This window comes from Lolium perenne, chromosome 4 (genome assembly GCF_019359855.2).
Source record: "Lolium perenne isolate Kyuss_39 chromosome 4, Kyuss_2.0, whole genome shotgun sequence".
NCBI lineage: Eukaryota > Viridiplantae > Streptophyta > Magnoliopsida > Poales > Poaceae > Lolium > Lolium perenne.
Window position 1 is genome coordinate 261236356 of NC_067247.2, and position 11745 is coordinate 261248100.

Sequence of the window (11745 nt, forward strand, 5' to 3'; positions counted from 1 at the left end):
ACCGTCAGAACGCAATATTTCGGAAGATCAACTGTGGAAGGAAATTATACCAAAAATCCTATTTTTCAAGATGACGAAGGAAGCCAGAAGGAGGAGCCAGCTGGACCCAGGGTGGGCCCACACCATAGGGCGGCGCGGCCCATGGCCTGGCCGCGCCACCATGTGGTGTGGGGGCCCCACAGCCCCTTTCACCTCCTTTTCTTCGCGAAATCCTTCGTCCCGAAAACCTAAGCCACAGAGGGTACCTCACGAAGAGTTACTGACCGCCTGCGGGGGCGGAGAACACCAGAGAGAAAAGAGCTCTCCGGCGGGCAGGAATCCGCCGGGGAAATTCCCTCCGGGAGGGGGAAATCGACGCCATCGTCACCGTCATCGAGCTGGACATCATCTCCATCACCATCATCATCATCTTCGTCATCATCACCGCCATCTCCGCCGTAGCAATTTGGGTTTGATCTTGATTGTTTGATAGGGGAAACTCTCCCGGTATCGATCTCTACTTGTTGTTGATGCTATTGAGTGAAACCATTGAACCAAGTTTATGTTCAGATTGTTTTTCATCATCATATCACCTCTGATCATGTTCCATATGATGTCTCATGAGTAGTTCGTTTAGTTCTTGAGGACATGGGTGAAGTCTATTAGTAGTGAACTATGGTGGAGTAATATTCAATGGTATGATATTTAAGTTGTGGTGTTATTCTTCTAGTGGTGTCATGTGAACGTCGACTACATGACACTTCACCATTTATGGGCCTAGGGGAATGCATCTTGTACTCGTTTGCCAATTGCGGGGTTGCCGGAGTGACAGAAACCTAAACCCCCATTGGTATATCGATGCAGGAGGGATAGCAGGATCTTAGAGTTTAAGGCTGTGGTTAGATTTATTCTTAATTACTTTCTTGTAGTTGCGGATGCTTGCAAGGGGTATAATCACAAGTATGTATTAGTCCTAGGAAGGGCGGTACATTAGCATAGGTTCACCCACACAACACTTATCATAACAATGAAGATTATTTAGCCGTATGTAGCGAAAGCACTAGACTAAAATCCTGTGTGTCCTCGAGAACGTTTGGTCATTATAAGTAAACAAACCGGCTTGTCCTTTGTGCTAAAATGGATTGGGCCACTCGCTACAATTGTTACTCTCGCACTTTACTTACTCGTACTTTATTCAACTGTTACATCAAAACCCCCTGAATACTTGTCTGTGAGCATTTACAGTGAATCCTTCATCGAAACTGCTTGTCAACACCTTCTGCTCCTCGTTGGGATCGACATTCTTACTTATCGAAAATACTACGATACACCCCCTATACTTGTGGGTCATCACTTGTCCCTATGGAACTTATGCTTATAGGCGTATGCCCTTTGGTTTATGTAATGCTCCTGCTACTTTTCAAAGATGCATGTCTGCTATTTTTCATGGTTTTTGCGAGAGTATTGTAGAGGTATTCATGGATGAATTTTCCGTCTACGGGAATTCTTTTGATAGTTGCTTGCGAAACCTCGATAAAGTTTTGCAGAGATGTGAAGAAACTAACCTTGTTCTTAATTGGGAGAAATGCCACTTTATGGTTAATGAAGGAATTGTATTGGGACATAAAATTTCTGAGAGAGGTATTGAAGTTGATAGAGCTAAAGTTGAAGCAATTGAGAAGATGTCCTATCCGAGGGATGTTAAAGGTATTCGTAGTGTTCTTGGTCATGCTGGGTTTTATAGGAGATTTATTAAAGATTTCTCCAAGATTTCAAAGCCTCTTACTAATCTTCTTCAAAAAGACGTACCTTTTGTTTTTGATGATGATTGTAAGGAAGCTTTTGAAACTCTAAAGAAAGCCTTAACAACTGCTCCTGTAGTTGAACCTCCTGATTGGAATTTACCATTTGAAATTATGTGTGATGCTAGTGATTTTGTCAGAGGCGCTGTTCTTGGACAGCGAGTAGATAAAAAACTGAATGTTATTCATTATGCTAGTAAAACTCTTGATGCTGCTCAAAGAAATTATGCTACAACTGAAAAAGAATTATTAGCTGTAGTCTTTGCTTGTGATAAATTTAGATCTTATATTGTTGATTCAAAAGTTACGATTCATACTGATCATGCTGCAATTAGATACCTTATGACAAAGAAAGATGCTAAGCCGAGACTTGTTAGATGGGTACTTCTTTTGCAAGAATTTGATTTACATATTGTAGATAGGAAAGGTGCTGATAATCCCGTTGCTGATAATTTGTCTAGATTGGAAAATATTGCTTATGATCCTGTTCCTGTTAATGATAGTTTTCCAAATGAACAATTGGCTGTAATAAAGGTGAGCTTGCGAGACAGTCCTTGGTATGCTGATTATGCTAACTTTATTGTTTCCAAGTACTTGCCTCCAACCTTTTCAGCTCAGCAAAGGAGGAAATTCTTTTATGACTTGAGGCATTATTTCTGGGATGACCCACACTTATATAAAGAAGGAGTGGATGGTATTCTGCGAAGGTGTGTTCCCGAATATGAACAACAAGAGATATTGAGTAAATGTCATGGTAGTGTTTATGGAGGACATCACGCCGGAGAAGGAACCGCGCAAAAGGTTCTACAATCAGGTTTTTATTGGCCAACTCTCTTCAAGGATGCGAGAAAGTTTATTTTATCTTGTGATGAATGCCAAAGGGTTGGTAATATCTCCAGACGTAATGAAATGCCTATGAATTATACTCTTGTTATTGAACCATTTGATTGTTGGGGATTTGATTTTATGGGACCTTTTCCGTCTTCAGAAGGTAACACTCATATACTTGTTGCTATTGATTATGTTACTAAATGGGTGGAAGCCATACCTACAAAAAGTGCTGATGGTGAGACCTCTTTAAGAATGCTTTTAGACATTATTTTTCCTAGATTTGGAGTGCCTAGATATATTATGACTGATGGAGGTTCTCATTTTATTCATGGAGGTTTTAGAAAAACTCTTGCTAGGTATGGTATTAATCATAGAATTGCTTCCGCTTATCATCCTCAAACTAGTGGTCAAGTAGAATTATCAAATAGAGAGATTAAATCTATTTTGGGAAAGACCGTTAATAAAACTAGAAAGAATTGGGCTAGTAAATTGAAGGATGCACTATGGGCTTATAGAACTGCTTATAAAAATCCCATGGGAATGTCACCTTATAAAATGGTTTATGGGAAAGCTTGTCATTTACCTTTAGAACTAGAGCACAAAGCTTATTGGGCTGTTAGAGAATTAAATAAAGATCCTAAACTAGCTGGTGATAAGAGGTTGTTGCAATTAAGTTCTCTAGATGAATGGAGAAGTGAAGCTTATGAAAATGCTAAACTCTTTAAAGAGAAAGTTAAGAAATGGCATGATAGAAGGATCATCAAAAGAGAGTTTAATGTTGGGGATAAAGTCCTATTGTATCGGTCTCGTCTCAGACTCTTTGCAGGGAAGTTACTCTCGAAATGGGAAGGACCATATGTTGTTGAGGAGGTGTATCGTTCAGGAGCAATCAAAATTAGCTCTCTCCAAGGCAATGCCACGCAAGTGGTGAATGGACAAAGACTCAAGCATTATATCTCGGGAGATTCTTATAATGTTGATGTTGATATTATTCAAGTGGAAACACCGGAGGCTTTCATTAAAGGACAAATTGACAGTCCGCTAGAACTCGACTTTGAATAGGTAACAGTACTGGTAATGAAAAGTTTGCAATTTACTTTCCGAACAATATTTTTGCTGTTTTTGGAAAATGTGAAAAATTACGAGTTCGAAACGGAATGGAAAGGACGCACGAGGGCGTGCCACCATAGGCCGGCGTGGCCTGGCCTGGGCCCGCGCCGACCTATGGTCTGGCCGCCTCGTCGCCCCTTTCCGACTCTGGTTCGATCTGGTACTTTCCTTTAGTCGTGAAATTTTTTGCTATATAATCCCCCGGACCCCTGGAGGTCCGTATATCGTTTTCTCGACGTGTTTTGTTTCGAGCTGTTTCTGCCAGGATTTGCTTCGGATCTAGAGCCATCATGTCTTCGTCGGAAACTCTGAAGGACAGCTCCTGCAAGGATGTTGGCAACTTGTACATGGAGGAGCTGAGGATGCACCCCAAGGAGTTGTTGCTCGTTGAAGGAGAACTGCAGATCAAGGATGTCCAGGGTCTTAAAGGAGAAGGAAGCTTGGAAGACAGGATGGAGAAGGTAGAACAAGAGGTTTTCAAATACAAGAAGATGGCTGAGCGAGAGGTGGATATCTTCCACAGGATTGTGTCTGAACTCATTGCTGAACATGAAAAGGAAACTGCAAAGCTTTGGGGCGACATCCTCTCACTTCACGACACCACCAATAAGCTCCAAGCACAACTCTATGACGTTCGTAATCGTAATCGTGAGTATGAAAACAGGTTTAAATACATAAGCCGTGCTGCTAGTTTCAGGATTCCCGAGACCAAGATGTCGTTTCTTGATGGAGAGCCTTTTCCTTGGAAGTTTGATGACGGGAGTTCATCACCACCATCGCCAAAGGAGTAATTCATCATCGGTATTGGCATCCCCTTGGTTTGTTCCAAGCTTGGGGGAGTGCCGCGGTATCACATCATCACTATCTTTTACTTTTGATTGTCAAGTAGTGTCATATCATGAATAGGGAAGTTATCATATAAGATGGGTTGCAGTTTGGAAGTATCTCTCCTTTAGTTGGTTATCTATGTATCCCTTGGTGTGAGTTATCGTTATGGAATATTAATGAGAAGTCTTATCATTTACATATTGCACATCTTATTTTAGTTTGCAATTTCTATTATATGATTTACCTTGTTGTTAGTATTGGTATCACTTTGGGAGCATTGAATAAATCTATTTGGTTTTGGCAAACTTAGCATTGGTCAATAGCAACAACACTTTGAGGTTTAAGTAGAAAAGAGAAATACATGTAGTTATTTCATTATCTTTCTTTCTTGTTAGCTCATAGCTTATTATTCTGAAGTTAAAATTGTTTGTGCTTACAAGGAAGATGCATGGTTGTTTCTATCACATGTATATTTGTTTGTTTCCTTCAACTCTTATGCTTGCTAATTAGCCTTGCTAGCCAAAAACCTGTACTGAGAGGGAATACTTCTCGTGCATCCAAATCTTAACCCAAACCTATGTCATTTGTGTCCACCATACCTACCTACTACATGGTATTTTCTGCCATTCCAAGTAAATACTTCATGTGCTACCTTTAAACAATTCAAAACTTGGTATCTCTTATTTGTGTCAATGTTTTATAGCTCATGAGGAAGTATGTGGTGTTTTATCTTTCAATCTTGTTGGGCAACTTTCACCAATGGACTGGTGGCTTCATCCGCTTATCCAATAATTTTGCAAAAAGAGCTGGCAATGGGATTCCCAGTCCCAAACTAATCAAACTAATTAGACACTCCTCCATGTTATGTGATTGATGGACGGCACCCGAAGGATTCGGCTAGCCATGGCTTGTGTAAGCAAAGGTTGGGGGGAGTGTCATCATAATAAAACTAAAATAAAAAGGCACTCCTTCATGGTATGAGATTGTTGGCAGGCACCCGAGGATTCAGTTAGCCATGGTTTGTGAAAGAAAGGTTGGAAGGAGTGCCACACAAAATAAAAATAAAATGGGAGCCGCTCTTTGAAGGTTTGTCTTGCAAGGGGGTTAGAGTACCCGCTACCAGTCGTTGACAACAACAAACACCTCTCAAAAATGTTACTTTTATTATCTCTATATGATTTCAAAACTGAAAAAGCTCTAGCACATGATTTAATCACTGCTTCCCTCTGCGAAGGGCTTGTCTTTTACTTTATGTTGAGTCAGTAAACCTATTTCCCTCCATCTCAAGCAAGCATTTGAGTAGTTGTGATCAAACCATTATATTGTGATTTACTTCATCATGTTTTTATTCTTCCTTGTTTAGTACAAGTTTTATCTGAATGAATATAGCTTTGCAAGTATCAATGATCATGAGGAGACCATTATGATTGAGTATGCAAGTTGTGCCTTATAAACTTTAACATGAGAGCGCTGCTCAATGAGATAAGTATAATCTGTTAATTGTTCTCTGACCAAGAACGAAGTTTGCCATCACCAATTATGATTTCTTATGCACCTTTATTTGTGATTACTTTATACTTGTTTCAAGTTGAGTTATATGAGGAAGTTGTTTACTATAATGTCTTGTGTGAATGAATATGATGCTTCTTGTCCGTATTTTATTCCTCGACTATTCACTCCATAAACATGTGGTCCTGTTTACTGAGTTCAGTTTCGCTTGGGGACAAGCGAAGTCTAAGCTTGGGGGAGTTGATACGTCCAATTTGCATCACTATTTTATATCATAATTTGCTGTTATTCATTGATATATTTCATATTTGGATACAATACTTATGTTATTTCATCTATTTTGCATGTTTCATCATTATTGGAGGATCAAGCACCGGAGCCAGGATTCTGCTGGAAAAAGCACCGTCAGAACGCAATATTTCGGAAGATCAACTGTGGAAGGAAATTATATCAAAAATCCTATTTTTCAAGATGACGAAGGAAGCCAGAAGGAGGAGCCAGCTGGACCCAAGGTGGGCCCAGACCATAGGGCGGCGCGGCCCATGGCCTGGCCGTGCCACCATGTGGTGTGGGGGCCCCACAGCCCCTTTCGCCTCCTTTTCTTCGCGAAACCCTTCGTCCCGAAAACCTAAGCCACAGAGGGTACCTCGCGAAGAGTTGCAGCCGCCTCTGCGGGGCGGAGAACACCAGAGAGAAAAGAGCTCTCCGGCGGGCAGGAATCCGCCGGGGAAATTCCCTCCCGGAGGGGGAAATCGACGCCATCGTCACCGTCATCGAGCTGGACATCATCTCCATCACCATCATCATCATCTCCACCATCATCACCGCCATCTCCACCGCAGCACCACGTCACCGCTGTAGCAATTTGGGTTTGATCTTGATTGTTTGATAGGGGAAACTCTCCCGGTATCTATTTCTACTTGTTGTTGATGCTATTGAGTGAAACCATTGAACCAAGGTTTATGTTCAGATTGTTATTCATTATCATATCACCTCTGATCATGTTCCATATGATGTCTTGTGAGTAGTTCGTTTAGTTCTTGAGGACATGGGTGAAGTCTAAATGTTAGTAGTGAACTATGGTTGAGTAATATTCAATGGTATGATATTTAAGTTGTGGTGTTATTCTTCTAGTGGTGTCATGTGAACGTCGACTACATGACACTTCACCATTTATGGGCCTAGGGGAATGCATCTTGTACTCGTTTGCCAATTGCGGGGTTGCCGGAGTGACAGAAACCTAAACCCCCGTTGGTATATCGATGCAGGAGGGATCGCAGGATCTCAGAGTTTAAGGCTGTGGTTAGATTTATTCTTAATTACTTTCTTGTAGTTGCGGATGCTTGCAAGGGGTATAATCACAAGTATGTATTAGTCCTAGGAAGGGCGGTGCATTAGCATAGGTTCACCCACACAACACTTATCATAACAATGAAGATTATTTAGCCGTATGTAGCGAAAGCACTAGACTAAAATCCCGTGTGTCCTCGAGAACATTTGGTCATTATAAGTAAACAAATCGGCTTGTCCTTTGTGCTAAAAAGGATTGGGCCACTCGCTGCAATTGTTACTCTCGCACTTTACTTACTCGTACTTTATTCAACTGTTACATCAAAACCCCCTGAATACTTGTCTGTGAGCATTTACAGTGAATCCTTCATCGAAACTGCTTGTCAACACCTTCTGCTCCTCGTTGGGATCGACATTCTTACTTATCGAAAATACTACGATACACCCCCTATACTTGTGGGTCATCACCTATCAAACCATGCCCTTGGAGATTGCTTTAGACCATACAAGGATTTCTTTAGCCTGCATACTTTTCCCTTGGTCTGTGAGGTACCAAAACCTGGTGGTATCTCCATGTACACTTCTTCATGCAGGTCACCATGTAAGAAGGCATTATTGACATCTAATTGATGTAACTTCCACCCAAAGTTAGCAGCACATGAAACCAATATTCTTACTGTGTTCATCTTCGCCACTGGAGCAAACGTCTCATCGTAGTCAATTCCATAAGTTTGACTAAACCCTCTAGCGACCAATCTGGCCTTATACCTTTCTACCTTTCCTCTAGGGTTCTGCTTTACAGTATAGATCCACTTACAATTCACTGCCTTTTTTCCTGCTGGCAATGTGGTTAGCACCCATGTCTTTTTTTTCTTCAGTGCTTCCAACTCTTCTATCATCGCATCGCGCCACTTCTGATCTTGCTTTGCTGTCTTCCAATCGTTTGGAATTGACACAGTTTGTAGAGAGGCAACAAAAGCTCTATAGGAAGGAGACAAAGCCTCGTAAGATATAAATTTGCTAATGTCATGTTCATCAGAAACAGTTTGTAGAGCATGCATTTCGCAAAGAGCCTTCCTTGCCACTTCACCCTTTCTGGCTGCTTCACGTGTCTCCTTTCGCAATGCAATTGGCAGATCCACTGTGTTAGATGAGTTGCTAGCACTGCCTTCCTGCTCCCCCTGCACATGTGGCTGATGTCCCACTGTGTTAGATGAGCTCACATCACTACCTTCCTGCTCCCCCTGCACATGTGGCTGCCTTCGGGTGTACACTTGGAGATTCTGCGGCCACCGATCCTGAACAGGAACAAAAACCTGGGAAGAATCAAGCGGAATCGTACCCACTACTGGTTGGACCTGAACATGCACATCACCATCAGGTTTAGTACCCATAGACTCATCCTTTGTGTGAGACACTACCTTCTGCCCGTCATGACCATCTTGCAGAGAGTGAATTTGGTCAAGTTCTGCAAACAACAAGCCCAGATTAGTTTGCTCACCATAGAATGGCTCGGATTCCCTGAAGGTGACATCCATACTTACAAACATGTGTTTCGCAGAGGGACACCAACATTTATACCCCTGCTGACTAGAGGAATAACCAACAAAAATACATTTTACTGCTCGTGGGTCTAACTTCCCAATTGATGGTCTATGATCCCGAACAAAGCATGTACTGCCAAATAATTTCGGAGGGACAATAAACTTATTTTTCCCAAACAACAACTCGCATGGAGATTTCATACCGAGTATCCTGGAGGGTGTCCTGTTAATCAAAAAAGTGGCTGTCATGACTGCTTCACTCCACAGGAACTTGGGCACATTCATTGTGTACATCAGTGAGCGAGCTACTTCCAAAACGTGTATGTTTTTCCGCTCTGCCACACCATTTTGCGGAGGGGTATCTGGGCAAGTCATTTGATGAATAATACCTTGTTCAGACAAGAAGGCCCCAAAGGTGGTGTTCAAATACTCCGTGCCATTGTCAGTCCTGAGCACCTGCACATGTACTTGAAACTGATTTTTTACATATGCATGGAAGTTCTGAAAACAGTGAAACACCTCATCCTTGCGGCGCATCAAATAAACCCAAGTCATACGAGAATAGCTGTCAATAAAGGTAACAAAGTACTTCATTCCATTCATTGACACCACTGGGGAAGTCCATACATCTGAATGAATAAGCATAAAAGGAGATATGCTCCTAAGCCCCTTACTCACATAAGAGGCTCTTGTATGTTTAGCATATTCGCAAGCATCACATGTTAACTTGCCCTTGCTTATTCCACACATAATATCAGGAAATATTCTACTCATCTTATCGGAAGACACATGCCCCATCCTACAGTGATGGATCATAGCCTGTTTTTCCTTGTCCTCCATGGTTGCAGCATACACCAACTCTGGCTGCAACCCCCTTTTCACATACCAGAGCCCCTTACGCCTGGTGCCAGCCCCAACCATCTGCCTCGTCTCCCGCTCCTAAATCACGACACCAAACTTGTTAAGAGTCACACTGCAGTCCATGTCATCAATGAGAGCACTCAGAGAGAGCAAATTAACAGGAAACGCTGGCACGTGCAAAACAGATGACAAAGAGATGTTTGAAGTGCACTTTACTGTGCCTTCTCCAACAACAGGTTGTTTTGTTCCATCAACAGTTTGAATGGTGCCTTTGTGAGTAGGAGGATGCTTAATGTAAGACTCAAACACACCGAATTTACCCGCAACATGCTTAGATGCGTCAGAGTCTAGAATCCATTCTGTATCATTCTCATTAGTAGCAAGGGATGATTTTTTAGAATTACCTTCATCCGTGGAGACTAAGTTAGCAAAGTTTCCATAGGCAGCACCATCCACTTCTGCATCCTTTGACGTCCCATTGTCCACTTCAGTCGCCATGTGTGCACTCTGACCACCGGAGTTTCCGGTGTGTCCTCTACCTCTAGCAGTTTGACGTCCTAAGTATCCACCTCTACCTCCTGCCATCCTGCTACTTCCCCCTCTGTTATATCCCCTGCCTCTACCACGGGTTGGGCAGTACCACTTCAGGTGACCAGTCTCCCCACAAATGAAACAGTCCCTAGTCTCTTTCCACTCTCTATGCTCGGTCACGACAAACGTTGGAGCTGACACAACTTTCTCATCTGCTGGTTCCAGAGAGAGACGCACCTCCTCTTGAGCCATTGCTACAATGGCCTCGTCAAGAGTGGGCAAGGAGGTGTGGTGCAGAAGAGATGCCTTTCTGCCATCAAAGCACTTACTTAGCCCCTCCAAAAACTTGAGCACACGCCTGCGTGCTATCCACTTGTGCCCTGACTCGATGGAGGCTGCATCATAGAGTTCGAGAGGGTCACAGTTATCCTGATCAGCCCATAAGGCTTGCAGCTCTGCCACATATGCCATCACTGTCATGTCCCCTTGACGGAGATGGCGAATCTTCCCATCAATATGAGCAATGAGCATGACATTGCCCTTACCAAAGTACTGGATGGACAAGGTCTTCCATATTTCAGCAGCTGTGGACAACCCCTCCACGGAACGCCCAATGGAGGGCACCACCGAGTTCAACAGCCACCCAATAAGCAGAGAGTTGACGGTTTTCCACTTCTTTCCCTCAGCACTTGTCTTGTCTCCTGGTTCTTCGATAGTCCCCAATAAGTACCCATCAAGATCTTTCTGATCCACAACCAACATTGCTCTCCGAAACTAACTTAGATAGTTAGTAACCCCCTCTAGCTTGATGTCTGTGGGTGACAGGTCAATCTTCTGAACCACTTCTTGTCGAGGAACAATGGCCTCAGATCCACCCCCTTTTGAGAGAAACAACGTGAGCTGCTCGAGAGCCTCCGCAAGGCCTTTGGAATCACCCATCTGCACTCTCACCTCCACCCAGCAAAAACAACAAACATCTTCGGGGCACGCTTAGCAGCAACCTTCTTTCACCAGCAGCAGGCACACACAATCTTGAGAAACCACCACCCCTGCTTCACTCCTGGACGAGCAGCTGCACACAGCAGCAAGGACCACAATCCAGCTTGTCCTTCTCCTTCCCCTTGCACGCAGCACCACCTCGTCTCCTCTCCGCCGCACAGAACCACTCCCTTCCTGAACCGGCTTCACTTCAGGCCCCACTGTCGCCTTGCTCTGATACCATGTTGGAGCAGCAGCTCGCCTCATCTTTCTTGGTCCCTGGCGGCTGGTGTGATTTCTTCTCTCTTAGGGTTAGCTCTCCTCCTGCTCCCTCCTTTTATAGGTCAGCACACACATGGGGTTGGGCCACTTGGATCACTTGGGCCAGAAACATGTCCAGTGTTCAACAGGGGAAAACCCTTTAATTAAAAAAATAATGAAATGGCGATACTACCCTAGACAAACAAACATACAAATTTTAT

General features: G+C 43.1%; 1 pseudogene; it reads right to left on the reverse strand.

Moving 5' to 3' along the window:
• LOC139839339 (uncharacterized) overlaps positions 1 to 11224 on the reverse strand; it is a 49355-nt pseudogene extending 38131 nt beyond the window's left edge.
• Positions 11225 to 11745: the final 521 nt, after the last annotated feature.